Below are 16,587 nucleotides of genomic sequence, written 5' to 3'. Positions count from 1 at the left end.
CTTCATTAAAATCATTCCCCTCACTGCACTTTTTTTCCTTTTTAATAAACATGCTTCGTGGGATGGGCACGTATAGTCCTTTAAGCTGATATTGTTTATCAATGTTCTAGTTATGTCGTGATTAAGTTTTTGAGGTATAATGGTTTGATTGTGTGATACGATTATGGGTGCGGTCTGTTTCTTTTTCTTTTTTGTCTGATATGGGGTCTTGGGTGCATGTTTGTTGCATAGCATGAAGCTTTCGATCGCATATGTGTAGGGGTCATGCCGAATTTTTTTCTAAGATGTGGGTTGTTTGGGGTGGTCAATTGGTTAGTTACGTCTGTGTGTGCTTATTTTGATTGATTTCTTTTTTATAGCTATTTTGTTGTTTTACAGGCATTCTCTGTGATTGTCTGTGTTTGTGGTGTATGTGTGTATTCCATCTGAATGGCGCCTCAAGCTCCTCCTCCTGTTCAGTATGTCCCATTGATCAGTAGGGATTATTCTTCCCTACTAACTTTTGAGCCTATCGCGAAAGCAGGTCTTGCATCTCTCGTGGCTACTTCACTCTCTTTGATTCCAAATGATCCAGCCTTATGTGATGAGTTTCTTGCATCATACAGTAAGAAATCGGGTTTGGTTCGTGGTACTTCCATGGTTTTGACACCTAGAGGGTTGGGGAAGGCTTTGTCTCTTCCCTACAAAGGAGAACCCTTTGTTACAGCCAGACAGTTATTCTCAAATGATGAGATTCTCAAGGTGTTACAGAAGCAGACCAAAGAGGTCCTCGATGTCAATTAGGTGATTAACACTTCAAGAGTGTCTTTCTCAATGATTACTAATCCTCTCTGGAAACTAGTCTGTCAATTTCTCCAAGACAGGTTCATGCCTGCCAAGACACCATCCCACTATTTGTCCAAGGAGCTCTTCATAGCTTCCAGGATGGTATTAAAAGGGGTTTCCATTGACTAGAGTACTTACCTACTTATGAAGATGGACCAACATTTTGTTAAAGTGACCACAGGGAATGTTACCAATGTCACCTATGGTTCATATTTATATGCTTTCTTGACATATTCAGGCCTTAAGAAGGGTGTGCTACCCCCTCCTCCATCTGATCCAGTACCTCCCCCTCCACCTTCAAAAGATTCAGAACCCATTGACATAGAGGATCTTGATTCCCCTCCTCCATTGGTCATTCAGCGAAAGCACTTGAAGTGTGTAGCAAAGAAAACTCCCCCAGTCATTCCTTCAGTAACAGTTCCTTCTACCTCTGGAAGTGACCTCCCTGCCTACCTCACATGCAACAATTTATTCAGGACATATCGAGAGGGTTCTTTGAAAATGTCAGTTCCTTCTCTCGCTGAACAATTTAGTGTCAGGAGATGCCATTCCTTTCCTTTGTAATGACATCCAGAGTTCTATTGAACTCTCAGTGACAGCTTGTGTTCAACAGTTATATGCTTCTTTCTATGAAGAATTGATGCAATCCAAAGACCAGTTGCATAAGGCAACCATAGAGCTAGCCTCTACTAAAGACACTCTTGCTGATCTGTTTAAGCAAATGAAGCAACAAACCCAAATGATTGAGACCTAGAGAGAAGAAATATCTTCTTTGAAAATTCAGTTAGCAAAAGCTCAGTTAGAGGTCACTCGAGTTTCGGAGGAGAAAGAGAAAATGTCCAAAGAAGCTCAAGCGTTTAAGACTCTTTTAGATACGAAACTGTCAGCTTTGCAGACTACTCATAATACATTGGAATCCCAAGCTTCCCAGATTAAGCAGTTGCATGACCAACTGGCACAGTCATGGTCCATTCCTCCAAGCCCCAGTGTTTTTATGATTCCTTCTATATCTCAACAGGACTTAGCAGTTCTCCAAAGATAGGCCACATTATGTCTGTTGTTTCAAGATAAAGTGAAAAGATTGCAGTCCAGGATGGATTTATTATGATCTACATTTGAGTACTTTTAGGAGTATGTTCCTCAGGACCATTCTTTTTTTGTCCACTATCAGTCAGAAGTTGGCCTTCTATATGAAGCTTTCAACGATGAATCTCCCTCTTCTAGAGGATGGTTGGAGTGGGTCTTGGTCTTTTGATTTGCTAACAAAAGTTATCTGTATGGTCTTTGAAGATTCAGCTACCTTGTATGTCAACTATTTAGAGTTAAGGATAGATGACATGTTCCAATGCTATTCTTCTAAACTGGCTACCTGCCCTGACACTTCATGGAATTCAATGATTGATTCCGTAGTCATGAACCAACGTCAGAATACAGCTTCTACTTATGTGCAAAACACTAACCAACTGAGGGTGGATCTCTAGCTTATCTTTCCAAGAACCATCCATTTGATTCATCCTTCTTTGATGCCTACCATCAATAATCTATTTTAGGTGCCTCCATTCCTAGCTTATCGTACTACCAAAAAATGGCCCATTGCTATGATGTTTATTTTTTCCTTTATAAATCCAACTCAGCAGCTATCTTACCTCTCCTTTTCCAACCTCAAGGTTTTTCTCAAATTCCTATGTTTACCTATTGTTCTTTCATTGAAGATCGAGTCTTTTCCCCTTCTCCTCCATGTCCTTCTCCATCTATCCATATACCTTCTACTTTTCCTACTTATCAATTGACACCTTTCCTAACTGATTCGCTTAAATTTTCAGCCACTCCTTCTTTAGCTTATTCCTCATTTTATGATTTTTCCTACCCATCTCTTCATCCCCTTTGACTTATTCCACTTCCATTTCCTCCCACTTCTATTTCTCAACCCCCTCAGTTGGTTAGTGGGTATGAAGGATTTGATCAGCAGATTCCAAGAAGAAGAGGATGGAGCTCAACTGATTCTCTCATAGGACCACAGATTAATTGGCCATTGATTCCAAGGGACTGGACAAGTGCTATTCAAGCATACCAGAATTACCTCCATTTTTCTCACCAATATTCATAATCTCTAGATCTTTCAGTGAGATTGACAGCCCATTTTGCTTGGTACCTAGCATATATGCATAGGCATTCCCATTATATGCTAGGCATTCTCATAACGATCAAAAGGCCATTCCAAAGCTTTGTATGAATGTCAATGTGAACATTGATTCCCAACAGTTGGATGTCCTATATTTTCATGCCCCATGTCTACCTAGCAAATACCTTGTTTTGCTAGAAAGGATGTGCTGCCTTCAGTTATTTCAAAATCCTCCCAAGACATTTGTGGATGAATCATTATCCATGGATCGTTTTCGAAATCACCAAGCCTTCAAAAGGGATCACCTTCATTGATGCCTTTGCAATGTATTTTGGATGATTCTTAATTATATATATCTCTCTTTTTGAAGGTGTCATTCATATGGTTGTTTTGTGTTTAGTGTTTGTGTTATGGGTTAATCTTATGTGATGAGTTCGTGTTGGTTGAATAATTTGTTCGAGAGCTCTCTTTTCAACTATTGATAGTAATGGTGGATGGCAAGCCTACAATTGAAAGCTGAAGAACATCTTATATCCTTTACAAATTTGTTATGAATTTTTATTGATTATCAGATGTGTTAATGAATAATGAAGTTTTCCTTTAGTAGTATTCTTTTCTGGAAATACAGGTGATAAGTTGGGGTTGTGGTTTGGAGTGATTGTTGAAGATACTAAAGAAGATTAAATTAAGCTCTTTAGTGAACTTCTATTCTTCTTTTTCCTAGGTCGTGAGGACTCTTCCTTTCTAAGTGTGGGGATATGTTGAGAGTGGAAAAAGACTGAATTTTCGACTGATTTTTGTTGTTTTTGAGGTCTAAATGATTGATTTTTTATGGATTTTGAGTGATGTAACGGAAGTTTTTGAGAGTTTTTTGGATGATATTGATTATGTTTTGGAAGCTTATGATGATTTTTAGTGGAAATATGAAGCTCTGTGATGTTCTGATAGGTTCTATTGAAGTTCTGATTGGTTCTAATACCTTCTGTGTATAGCTTCTGTTTTGTTCTGATTTTCTTCTATATGAAGCCTGGATTGGTGATTGATGAAGGTTGAAATCTTTTGGAAGTTTATTGAATAGTTTTTTATAGTTTGGAATGGTTTTAGTATGATTTATGAGGATTTGATGTTCTCTGATGACCTTCTGTAACCCTCTGTAAACCATCTATAGAGCCTTTGTCTCTGCTCTATATCTGCTCTATTCATGTTCTGTGTTGTTTTGTAGATCTTCTGTAAGTGTTCTGTAGAATGCATGTGACTTTGGAAAAGTTTTCTAACTTTTGGAAAGGATGAATCTAAGTTCAAAAGAGCTAAAACAAATGGAGGAAGCTCTGTTGAAGACTGAAGAGAAGACTAGAGTGACAGTGATAATAGTGAGCTATGAAGAGACACTGTAGTGGCTCTGGTGCCTCTTCACATCAGACATACCTCTTGGGAGGTACATCCACGACCTAAGAAGGATTATTGAGAGTCATTATAGAGTATTGTAGTGAGGAGATGATGTACTATTGAGAGAGAGAGAGAGAGAGAGAGAGCCAAAGATAGTCAAATTCTATCAAAATAATGTATCTGTATATGAGAGATTGAGAGAGAAAACTATGAAGACATTGAAGATGAATACTATGTGATTGATTTCCATTCAAAAATGGTGTATTCCATTGTTTTCCTTGTTCTATTGATGGATTTTATGAAGATGTTGAAGATTATGATTGATTCTATCGAATCCGTGGGAGATATCTTCTATGATGTTGTGTGAAGATTATTGTTTTCTTTGTTTTGGTCATCAAAAGAATGAAATAAAAGCTTGTTGATGTTACAAAATAGATTTTCTTGTAGTAGAATCCCCTTTTCCTTGGTGTTCCTCTTGGGGCTCCACTTTTTTCTTGAAAGAGAATCATATTGACTTTTTGGTTACTTCTTGAACTAGGGTTCATACTTCGCTTTATTATGTTGGCAAAGTGAGTCGATTCAAATATCCTAGGCTTCTAATGGCTACATACGCAATTCAATAATTTTAAATTAGTTAATAATAATAGGATTTTCTCTATCAAAGAGGTTACTTCTACTCAATGAATTTAATTACCTATTTTTAACTATCTTAATTTACTTTTCCCTATGTTTACATGATTCTAAATGCTAAGAAAAATATTATTGCTGCAATTACTTGATTCATTATTCTTATTAAAATTTATTATGTATTTTTCTAATTGATCTTTTTGAATAAAAAATTGATTCATTTAATGATCTTTGCTCATATGTGGGTAAAGTAAGAGTTAAATTCAATGCATCATGATGTTGTGCAGCTTATCCTACCTTTCAAAATTTAAAAAAATCTAAATTAAAAGTTCCTTATTTATTCTAACATTAATTTTTTGTCAAATTTTTTACTTGTGTAATTTTCTAATGACAAAATTTCCATTTAAATTTTGAAAGAACATTCGATAAGCCAATCAAAGAATGTGGCTCTGAGTTGTTCTAGAGAGTTATAAATTGAAAAGAGAGCTACAACTTTCCTTTTTGAAGCTTGGCAATCCGAGATCTGGTTAGAAAGTTATGAACTATTTTGTGTAGTGCTCTATGAGACAATTTTTATGCTCTATGAGGAAACATGTGAATTCAATAGCATCTACATCACCAACTTGGTTTCTCGTGAAAGTCATCATGATTTTCCATTTTTATATTAGTGTAACCTCTATTTTGATGCATTAATGGAATGTCTACAATAGTGAAATGCTTGTAGCAACTGAATGGGCATGAAAATTCATCGTATAAAGCTTTGGTTACTTGTGTTTTTGGTTTGTATTTATGTGTGCTCTGAGAAAACAGGAACAAAAAGGATCTACAACTAATTTTGCACTGATTGAGCCAACCATGCTTTGTGGGGCAGTTTGCTACGTGGGGTTGCCATCCCAAAAAAATAGGAGTTATGTGAATCTGAAATTTCGTGTTTTCAGAGTCTCTGCCATGGTTGTTTCAGCATCAGATTCTCTCTAAAAATGGTAATTGTGAGCTTGAAGGTTTAAACTACTTAAGTGTTGAGTTGAAGTCTTAGGAATGAGTGATCAAAAATATTTGATCATGTGTTCAGTGGTGTTGTTTTGTGGGTTTTGTTAAGAGGAGATCCTCGGTCTTTATCCTGTGGTGTTGTCTTGGGGGTTGTTAGAGACTGACTACCCAATTCACCTACCATAGATTGGTGCCCCCACTGAGGATCTCTCGTGTTAAAAGATCTCTTGCTGATCTTATCAGTTGTGAAGTGTAAGGTTTGGAAACAACCTATACACAAACTCAAGCATGGTGACTTTTGGATATGAATCCTTCTTTGGTACTGAAAATGAGGATGCTAATCAATTTATCAAGAGATTGGAGTGGATGGCTTACCAAGAGAACTCATCTCTGAGGAGGCAATTGCATTGTTTGGTTAGCATCAAGAAAGAAAAAACCCAAACTGGGCATGTAGGCGTGGTATACCTATCAAATGTGAAAGACATTATACCTGTCATGGATGCATGGATACACGGAAGGAAAATTGATTAATTTTATGGCGACGATGGTGTGCAAGTTTTTGTAATCACTAAAGAAGCAATGCTGCAACTACAACTTAAAATGACAGGGAATTCATTATTTAAGGTTAAAATGGCAAATAGCTCAAAAGTGAAATATTTGGGAGTCATCAAGAACTTGGAAATCAACATTGGAGGCCAAAGACCATGTTTGGATTTCCATGTTATGCCTGCAAAACTTGGGGCATATCCTCTCATTTTGGGATGATCGTGGTTAATTGGTATGAGGTCCAGACAAGACTGGTATAGAGGTCAAGCGGAATTCTATCTAGACAAGCCAGCTCATAAGAGGGTGATCTTTGAGATGAAAACAGGGTCCGTCATTCAAAATGGACATGAAAGTGATGAAAGTAGTGATTGAGAAAATTCCAACATTGATGAGGAAGATAGAGAATGGGAAGCTAGCCTACTCTCTAGGGATGTTGACCTCTTTGGGTTGTCAATCCAAGGTTCAAAAAGAGAGGAAAAAGTTGTAAATATTACTACAGGAAGTATAGACTTCATGCAGGAAACATGTGATCAGCAACCTGAAATGAATGTTGGACTACCCAAGCTTATGAATATGCTAGGAAATGACTTGACTAATAATAAAAGAGACAAATATTCAGCCATTTTTCAAAAATACCCAAAATTGTTTGCTATAGAATATCACCAACTGAGGGGTACTAACAGCATTGTGCACCATGTCAAATTGAAAGAAGGGTATAAACCAATGGCTCAAAAAGACTTCATACAATTTAGGAAAATGTACTTAAAGCTGATAAGAAGTTGCTTGATGCAGGATTTATCTATCTTGTTGATTATGTAGAGTGGGTGTCTCCTATTGTAATTAGGCCAAAGAAGAATGGAAAGTGGAGAGTATGTGTTGATTTCAAGCCTCTTAATGCAACGACTAAGAGGGACTACTATCCTCTTCCATTTCAGGATGAGATCTTGGATCAAGTGGCTGGTCATTAATTTTATAGTGTGTGCGATGGATACTCTAGATATTTCCATATCAGAATAACAAAAGAAGATTAGAAGAAAACAACATTCATTACCCCATGGGGATGCTTTTGCTATGTAATGCCTTCTGGTATGATGAATGCATACGCCAGCTTTTCAAGATGGGTTAGTTGGGTATTTGCCCCTTTCATTGTGAAATCATTGTGGGTATTTATGGACTACTTTTTTGTGTACAGCTCAAGGGCATTACACTCTAAAAAATTTGATGAAGTTTTCTACAGACTTGATGAGGATGGTAATCAACTAAACCCTAATAAATGTAAAATAGTAAGAACTAGAGTGATACTCTTGGGTCATGAAGTGTATGCTAATGGTATTTCACCTGAGCCTAGTAAAGTTGAGGCTTTACTTCTTATGGATTCTCCAAAAATTGTAAAAGAATTGATGAGCTTTGTTCAAAAGTTAAGGTATCTATCAAGATCATTCCATATGCTGGCTGAGTATTTATATCCTTTATAGAAGGCAACTCAAAGGGATCCTTTAATTTGGGCACAAGTTGAAGAGGATGCATTCTTACATATTAAAGAAAAGTTAAGCACTTTGCAAGTTCTTATGCCTCTAAACTGGGATGAACCTTTCTTCATTAGTATCAGTGTTGGGGAAAAATTCAATGGGAGCCATTTTAATGCAGAAGGGAAAGGGGATGTCTTATATGAGGCCTATGTTTTATATAAGTAGATCCATTAGAGCGACTGAAAAAGCTTGGATGTAAGAAGAATTGTTGGTATAGGGTTTGGTATATGCAGTTAAAAGATGGAAATCATACTTGATTCAAAAACCATTTGTAGTACTTACTAGTTCCTAGTTGCTTCCACAGGTTTTGTGATCTGCTGAAAATGCTCCAAGTGTTACTAAGTGGCTACTATCTTTGCAAGAATTTGAATTTACATGTTTGAAGGAGGATAATGTAAGAGCTAGCTTAGGTGATATCTTAACTTATAAAGAACCTATTGAAAGTACAGTTGTTATAAGACAAAAACTAATTCCGCATCCGCAAATTCATAAGGAGATGAAGGATTAAGATGCTACCTTGTTTTTTTATGGGGATGGCAATTACAAAAGAGTGTTGAAAAAGGGAGGACTCGATTTTGTCATTACGGACGCTAAAAATCGAGAAGTCTTTTAAGCTGAATATGTGAGTTTACATGTTGGCCTGAAATAGTGTATTCAGCCAGGATACAGGACGATAGTTATAAAAGGAGATGCTATGTTGGTGGTCAGACAAGTTCAAAATGTCTGGAAAGCCAATAAAGATATTTTGAAGGACTGGTTGTTCAAGATAAAAGGCCTCATGAGGTAGCTGCAAAAATTTGAAATTTGGCTTATTGGTAGGGATAACAACCGTAGAAAATGCTATTTCCTAGTATGTTACTGCCATGAGGGTGGATAATCCTAGATATGAGGGCATGGAAAGCCTTCACCTAATTAAAGAGTTTCTAAAAACTCGGGAGTTAAATTCATTGACTAATAAATAAAAAAGGTATGCCATTGTTAGAAAGGCCAGGGCATATATACTTATAAATGATCATTTGTACATGAAGGGGATTGATAATGTACTGAGAAGGGTGTTGGATAGTTCTAAGATTCATGCTTGCTTATCTTCCTGTCATGAGGAAGCATGTGGTGGTCATTTTGGTTTTGAGCTTACCAAAAGGAAAATTCTACTAGCAAGACTTACTTGGCCTAGTCTGAGCACTAATGTTGCTCATTGGTGTAAAAGTTGTCATGCTTGCCAGTCATATGCAAAAAGGGTACTAATTCCAGAACCTGCCAAAGCCATTGTTGCCTATGGACCATTTGAGAAGTGGGATTTGGATTTTATTGGACCTTTTCCTGGTACGAAAATAGGAAATTGTTACATCCTTACTACAATTGATTATATGACCAAATGGCCTGAAGCTAAGGCTACAATGAATTGCAAGAAAGAGAATGTAACTCAATTCCCCATGGAAGACATACGCTGCAGATTCGGAATACCACTAGAAATAGTGACAGATCAAGGTCCTAGCTTCAGGAATAAACTATTGAGAGAATAACAGGGAAACTAGACTTGAAACACGGATTTGCTACTCCTCATTACCCTCAGTACAATGGACTAGTGGAAGCATTCAATGGAGCATTACAAAAGATTCTAGTGGAAGTATTCAATGTAACGTTACAAAAGATTCTCTTTAAGCTGGTGGAGGATCATCCTAAAGATTGGGACAATTATCTACATCAAGCTTTGTGGGCTTGTAGAACAATACAGAAGACAAGTACCGGATTCGCCCCTTTTCAATTAGTATATGATCAAGATGCTTTATTACCTATGAATGTCATGTTCCCTGCGATGGAGTTTGTAAGAAAGCATCAGTTAGATCCAACAGAATTGGGAGTTGACACAAAGGACTGAACTTGCATATCCTACAATTGGATAGGCAACAAGCAATGAGCTGTTATGAAAAACAGATTGTGAAGAGAAAGGAATGGTTCAATACACAGCTGAAGAAGAAGAATCTTGCAGAGGCAATGCTAGTTATGAGATATGATAATAGCTTGGATTTCACTTTTCAAACCAAGTTTCGAGTTAGGTGGGAAGGACCTTTCCTCATCAAGCAGCAGAAGTTTGAAAATGGCACTTACTTGCTACAAGATTTAGATGGGACTATTCACAACAATAGAATCAATGGGTTCTGTCTAAAGAAATATATTTGCAAAATCCTATAACTAAAGGGGATGTAGGTAATGTACATACTATACATAAAGTTAATTGCTTCCAGTTTACTATTTGGGACAGATTCAGTTTTCTGAAATATGGTGTTGATCACATGGTTGTAAATGATGGACAACATATTTAAAGTGTGTTTTGACACCTGCTAAAAGTCTCTATCAAGTTTGGTGTTGATCCAAGCAATAATGTGAAAGTTATGGTCTCTAGAAGGTCGATGTCTGAAGCGAACTACATTTAGGACTGCAGGCTGTGCAGAGCTGTTTCAGGATAGCAGATCAAAGATTTTGGCTCTGAATTATCCTGAAGAGTTATAGATTGGAAAGAGAGCTACAACTTTCCTTTTGAAGCTTGGCAATCCGAGACCTAGTTGGAAAGTTATGAGTTATTCTATGTAGTGCTCTATGAGGCTGATTTTTAGAAAAAGGTGTTTGTCTTTGTCAAATGTTTTTGAAGCTTAATAAAGGTTTGTTCACACTTTGTGTTCCAAACCAGGGGGTGGCTAATCATGGTGTATGAAAATGAGTGACCGAGGATATGATGCCGCTACGTGGAGTCAAGTGGGATAACACATGCAAATGTCTTTTTTTTTGTCTTTCTAACGCTTACCCATAGTGGGAGTCCGGTTGATAGATGGAAATCCAAAGTGGTACCATGCATGTTCGACACATGGTTGTGATATTTTAGTTTTGAGACACGTGCTGGTCAAATTTAAGGCTTTGATCCTAGATAATATTCTCACAATTGAGTTAAGGACTTCCTTTACTATGGTGGAGGCTCTTACTATATCAATATCATTCGTATAGAGCTTGTGGATGCGACCTTGGCATTGGCACTTAAATCCTCAAAAAATACTCACATCTAGGGATGATACTTCATGTTTGTATGCTTAGATGTCATCATCATTTGAGTTACATGGTTTTAGTGTGGATAGACTACCACCCTTTTGGTACTCTCAATGCAATGTTTCTCACTCTAAGCCATTTAGAGAGTGGTAGAATCATTAAACAAGATCTTGTCCAATTGAAGACTAGGAGACGATACCTAGCATGAGTATATAAGTTGGGACAAAGATGGCCTTTTTCCAAGACCATCATTTCTACACTACCAATTATGGTTTTATTGTCCCTAAAGATACATGGTTGCTCACTTATCTCATGGGATTAGATGTCCTATTGGTCAAGTTGCACACCTTTTCACACCAACTAGACATTAAGAGTGGCATATATACCTCCACACCTTTGAGGAGTGCATATGTTAAATCGGTGAGATGAGCAGAAGTTAGAGATAAAGAAGCCATGAATCCATTGTTGCTCGAACCATTATGAGATTTGAGCATATCTATTCATGGGTGATTTTAGGCCATTGTCAAGATACATTTAATACGTTGATTAGATATGTATTGGTCTCTCTTTTCAAGATCTAAGGGGTTATACTTAAAGGTAAGAGTGCTCGACGATACATTAAAGGTCTATCCAAAGACAACTCAAAAATGTATCTATGAGGAGTACCTATGTAACCTCAAAGCAATCTAGTCTGCTTCTAGGAGTGCTGATGAGTTGTCCCCCCCATAACCTCAACTTACATCTACCTGAGTGATATTGATTGATCAAGTCATTCAGCTTGGCCAATCTTGATGTCCTAGAGCTAGACATGTACATCAATAATACAAGCATAGAAGGATTCAATAAATTAGGCCCCCCAAGTCCTTTCCTACATGGGACGAGATGGAGGCTATGCAATAGCAATCAATCAAGATTTCTTGAGATGATGTGTACCCTCATGGCCTTCCTAAGCCCACTTCATCTATTTTCTATTTTGAGTTAGTGTTTAAACAACTTAATACTTTTGTCACCTATGGTATTACCAACCAAGACTCTATTATTAGCATTTAGGTTCCATTATATTTATTGTTTATTTTCCCAAACTATTGTATCACTTTAGAGAAGGTGAAACTTATAGTTAACCACGTGTGTGTGTGTGTGCGTGTGCGTGTGCGTGTGCGTGTGCGTGTGCGTGTGTGGGTGTGTGTGTGTGTGTGTGTGTGTGTGTGTGTGACTAGTGCAATCATAAAATTAATTTGCCACCAATAGTCAGTAGCCTCTATCTAGCCTCTATCTCTCCCTCATCTTCAAAAATGTTATCCATAATTAATGTTGTTAGTACTTAGATTTTTTCTATTTCTATCTTTTCACATAGTTCATATTTCCTTTAGTACGGTCATCTCACTCTCTAACTTGTATTTTTATAGCAATATGCAAGTAGTAGGGTTAGGGTTTTTCCCATTGTTGGGTGGTCTATCCCTCTCCCCTGAAAAAAGACATATTAACATGCAAGGGGGAAAATATGACTATAAAGAAACATCCACGACATCATCAACAATAAGACATGTAGGGGCTACCTCTAGCAATCTATTTACCCTATCTTCTAAGAAGGATTCCTTTCCAATCTCCCTTACTATCCCAAGGAAGCTGCCTAGGACCTGATAATGTGAACGGGATCTAAACTTAACCATCTTTGACAGAAGAATACCCAACTCAAGTGGTAAATGGATGAAGTAAGACACCTCTTGGTGGTCATTGAACAACTCATTAGTAACATCGCAACTTGAGTAAATGAGCTTAAAGCAGCCATGAAAATAAGCAAAAGTTGTTGAGAATTCAACCGAGGTGCAAGGGAAAATTGAGAACCAAAAATCATCTTCAATGAATCGAATTTCACGGTGCACTTTATGAAAAGACAAGAGTGATGATGCCTTCAAGAAGTATAGCTTCTTGTGCATTTGGGAGTCATGGGAAATCTAAATGAGGCAAGAATGAAGCCAATCTTGTTTTTGGTGAAGTCAAAACAGATAAGTCAAGGAAGAAAGGCAATAGAACAATATAGCTTTATTCACCTATGCCATGGGAGTTTCAAGTAACCCTTAAGAAGAGGGTCTCTCTTACTAGTGTTTGATTATTTTGATTGTTGTGTAGTTTTTGAGTTAGTCTTGTGCTTTAACCACACCAAGGTGCATTGTACTTGGATACTAAATGATGTATGGTACTAGTGTGCCGTGCCTATGAGACATCTTGAAAGGCATTAATAAAGCTCTCTCTCTCTCTCTCCACTGTGTGTGTGCACGCGCACATGCGCGTGCGCGTGCGCGTGTGTGAGTGTGTGCGCGCGAGCGCGCATGCGTGCTGGCCACAAGATGTACCCAAAGAGCTTTCATTGATCTTAGCAATACCATCCAAGCCAACTCAAAAGCCAGGCCATAGGAGAAATACCTATACCAATGAGTTTGCAACTTATAAGCAAAGAATATGGCCTTGAGGGATTCAATAGCGAAATTACACACGAGCTTAGCTAAGTGCAAAAGGAAATTGAAATGTAAAAGTAGGCAATTTACACACGATCTTAGCTAAGTACAAAATGAAATTTAAACGTAGAAGTAGGCAAATAAAGAAATATAACAAAAACTATCCTTTTTTAATAGTTAATGAAGCTACATTACAAAGAAGATTGCATCTCTTACATGTCTAGGACGCCTTCATGATGGGTGGCATGAAGAAATAAAAGATGATGATCACTACCAAGCATGCTCAAAGTTATACAAGCTAGGGACCAAAATGATACCATGTTGGAAAGCAAGGGTTCGGTTGGGTGGTTCCATGGAGTATCACCAAGCAAGGAAATAATCAAATAGCTTTGGTATTTAGACACTAAGCAAGGAAACCCAAGCAAGGATTCTATTGTGTGGTACCATGGACTATCATCAAGCAAGAAAATAATCAAGCAATTTTGGTATTTTGACACATACAAGATAAAGTGGAAGCATTAAAGCAATCAAAATATTTCAAGGGAACCAAAATGTGGATACACCAACATAACTAGATTAAATTTCCAAGTTGAAGGTAGCAAAGAAAGAGGGCAAATGCAACAAGTGTTCAAAAATCTTTGACACTAAGTTGCTTTAGTGTTGTTATGTATTTAGTAGCTCTTTGTAGCTTTAGTTGTTTAGACCTATGCACCTTGGCCCCTTGAGGTGTCTTAAATGATATTAATATCAATTTATTTTTTCCTTTCTATCTCTCATACACTTTCATTTGCACCATCTACCACATGCCTCATTCCCCTCATCTCCTCCCCTCTCTTTCCAACTTGAAACACCTTAAAGCTTGATCAAAAGGCATATGTACAATAGACTAGGAGGCAACACACATTTAAAAATACTCTTATTGTGGCATTCTCAATACATGCATAGATGCTAGGACCCAACAAATGCTACTTGATGGGTGAATGATCCCGAGGTGAAGGTCTTGTTGAGATGTCGAGCTCCACTCGTGATATGCCAGGGTGACCGTTGTGCATTTATGTCACCGACGTGTCAGTTGCAGATGCGGTTGGTACACCGCCCATGAATAATAGCTACATGATAGCTATCCTTATCTACTCTAGTTCATGGCTCAGTTAGTATGCCACCTTAGTTAGTTGAGTTTGGTTTGAGACCCATATATAGGGTTCTTCTATTTCCTTGTACTAGAGTTCTTTTTGGCTTACACAACTAAGAAGAGGAAAACTGTTTTCAACCTCCACCCTTGTGTGTATTCCCCCATTGTGCAAGCAAGAAAGCTACAAGTGAGACTCCTTCCTTCTCTCCCACAATCTTGACATGGTATCAGAGCCTTGCTCGTGGCAAGGAGCTCAAGAAAGCAAGCCAAGCTCGGGGTGTTCTGGTAAGAGGAGCAGTGTTGCTTTCATTTTCTGTTTTGGGAGCAGATCTCTGCAGGTAGCACAGCCGAAAATTGCAAGAGTGCATTGTCTCAGGTTGAGACGCCCTTCGCAGTGAAGCAAGAGAGCAGTATATGCTGCGGGTGAGGGCTTTAGCCCTTGGTGACCCTGTTTTTTTATTTGAGGCCATTTCGGGGCCTGTTTTGGAGGCGGAAGTTTTCTGCACGTACTCAGGAAAAGGCCCAGTTTTATGCTGTGCGACCACTGTTCTACAGGTCGGTGAAAAGTTACTGTAGAAATTGCATCGTATGCCTATGCGCAGAGACATTGGGAGTTACAGAATCATCCTTGTTGCCTGTTGATGCAAAATCGTCACTAGGAAGTGACTGTGTGGTTAAATACCACTTTCGCCAGTTTTGCATATTTGCCCTTGTGAGGCTGAAGCTGTGTTCTATGCAGTGAAAGAATTTTTTGCAGTATTCTGTAATGGCGTCTGATTCTCTTTCACAGATTGTAACTGAAAAGCTTGACAAGAACAACTTCCAAGCATGGAAGTTTAGAATGACGAATTTCCTTATGGAAAAAGGATATTGGGAATTTATTACAGGAAATGAAGAAGAACCAGTTCTTCCTGATGTTCCCAATCAATAGCAAATGCAGGCATTCAAAGTATGGCATGAGAGAGCCAAGAAAGTTATGTACTGGCTGTCTATCAGTATTTCAGACTCTATGATTGTGCATATTCAGGATGCAAGTACGCCAAAGGAGGCATGGGATACTTTGTCAAAAATGTATAGCACAAATACGCAAGCCAAAAAAATGCAGCTCAAGCAAGAGTTGCATAATGTGCAAAGAGAAAGTATGAGCATAAATGACTACCACATGAAGGTGAAGAAGATTACAGATACACTTGCTTCCATTGGGTTGCCAGTGGAAGATGATGATTTAGTTTCCGTGACCTTGAATGGTCTAGGAAAGGATTATGCACAGTTCCGAACATCCATTTCCGTCCATGAAAGATTTCCTGATTTTGAGGAGTTGATTGCTCTTCTAATTTCTGAGGAGCAGAGAAATTGTAGTGCATCCTCTTCAGGAGGAACTTCAAAAGAAACTGTCTTCTACTCAAATACTGGAAGAGGTAGAGGCAGAGGTAGAGGAGGCCGATTTGGAGGCCGTGGTAGAAATCAAAATATGCAGCAAACTCAAGAAAACCAGTCCTATGGAGGATGACGTGGTAACTCTAGAGGCAGGGGGAGCCAAAGAGGTCATGGTGGATGGCAAAGAGGCCAAAATGCAAACAGTAATGTTGAATGCTACTACTGTGGTAAAATGGGTCATATGGCTAAAGACTGCTATAAAAAGCAGAATGACATCATGAATGAAAAACTGCAACAAGGAAATTATGCACCTTCTAGTAGACAGAGTGATGACAGAAATGAGCATTTGTTTATGGTGCAACACATGAACAATTATGTGACAAGTGCAGAAGAAAGCAACGATGTATGGTATGTTGACTCAGGTACATCAAACCATATGACAGGTCATGCAGAATGGATGGAGGATGCAAGAAAAATGAAAAAACCAAGATTTGTGGAGACTGGTGATGATACTGCACATCCTATTGTGCAGATTGGAAAAATTCCTTTGTCTATACA

Source organism: Lygodium microphyllum, chromosome 15, assembly GCF_053477565.2.
Source record: "Lygodium microphyllum isolate KBCC chromosome 15, Lygodium_microphyllum_v1.1.10, whole genome shotgun sequence".
Classification (NCBI taxonomy): Eukaryota; Viridiplantae; Streptophyta; class Polypodiopsida; order Schizaeales; family Lygodiaceae; genus Lygodium; species Lygodium microphyllum.
The sequence above is the reverse complement of the archived record's forward strand: the minus strand, read 5'-3'. Positions refer to the sequence as shown.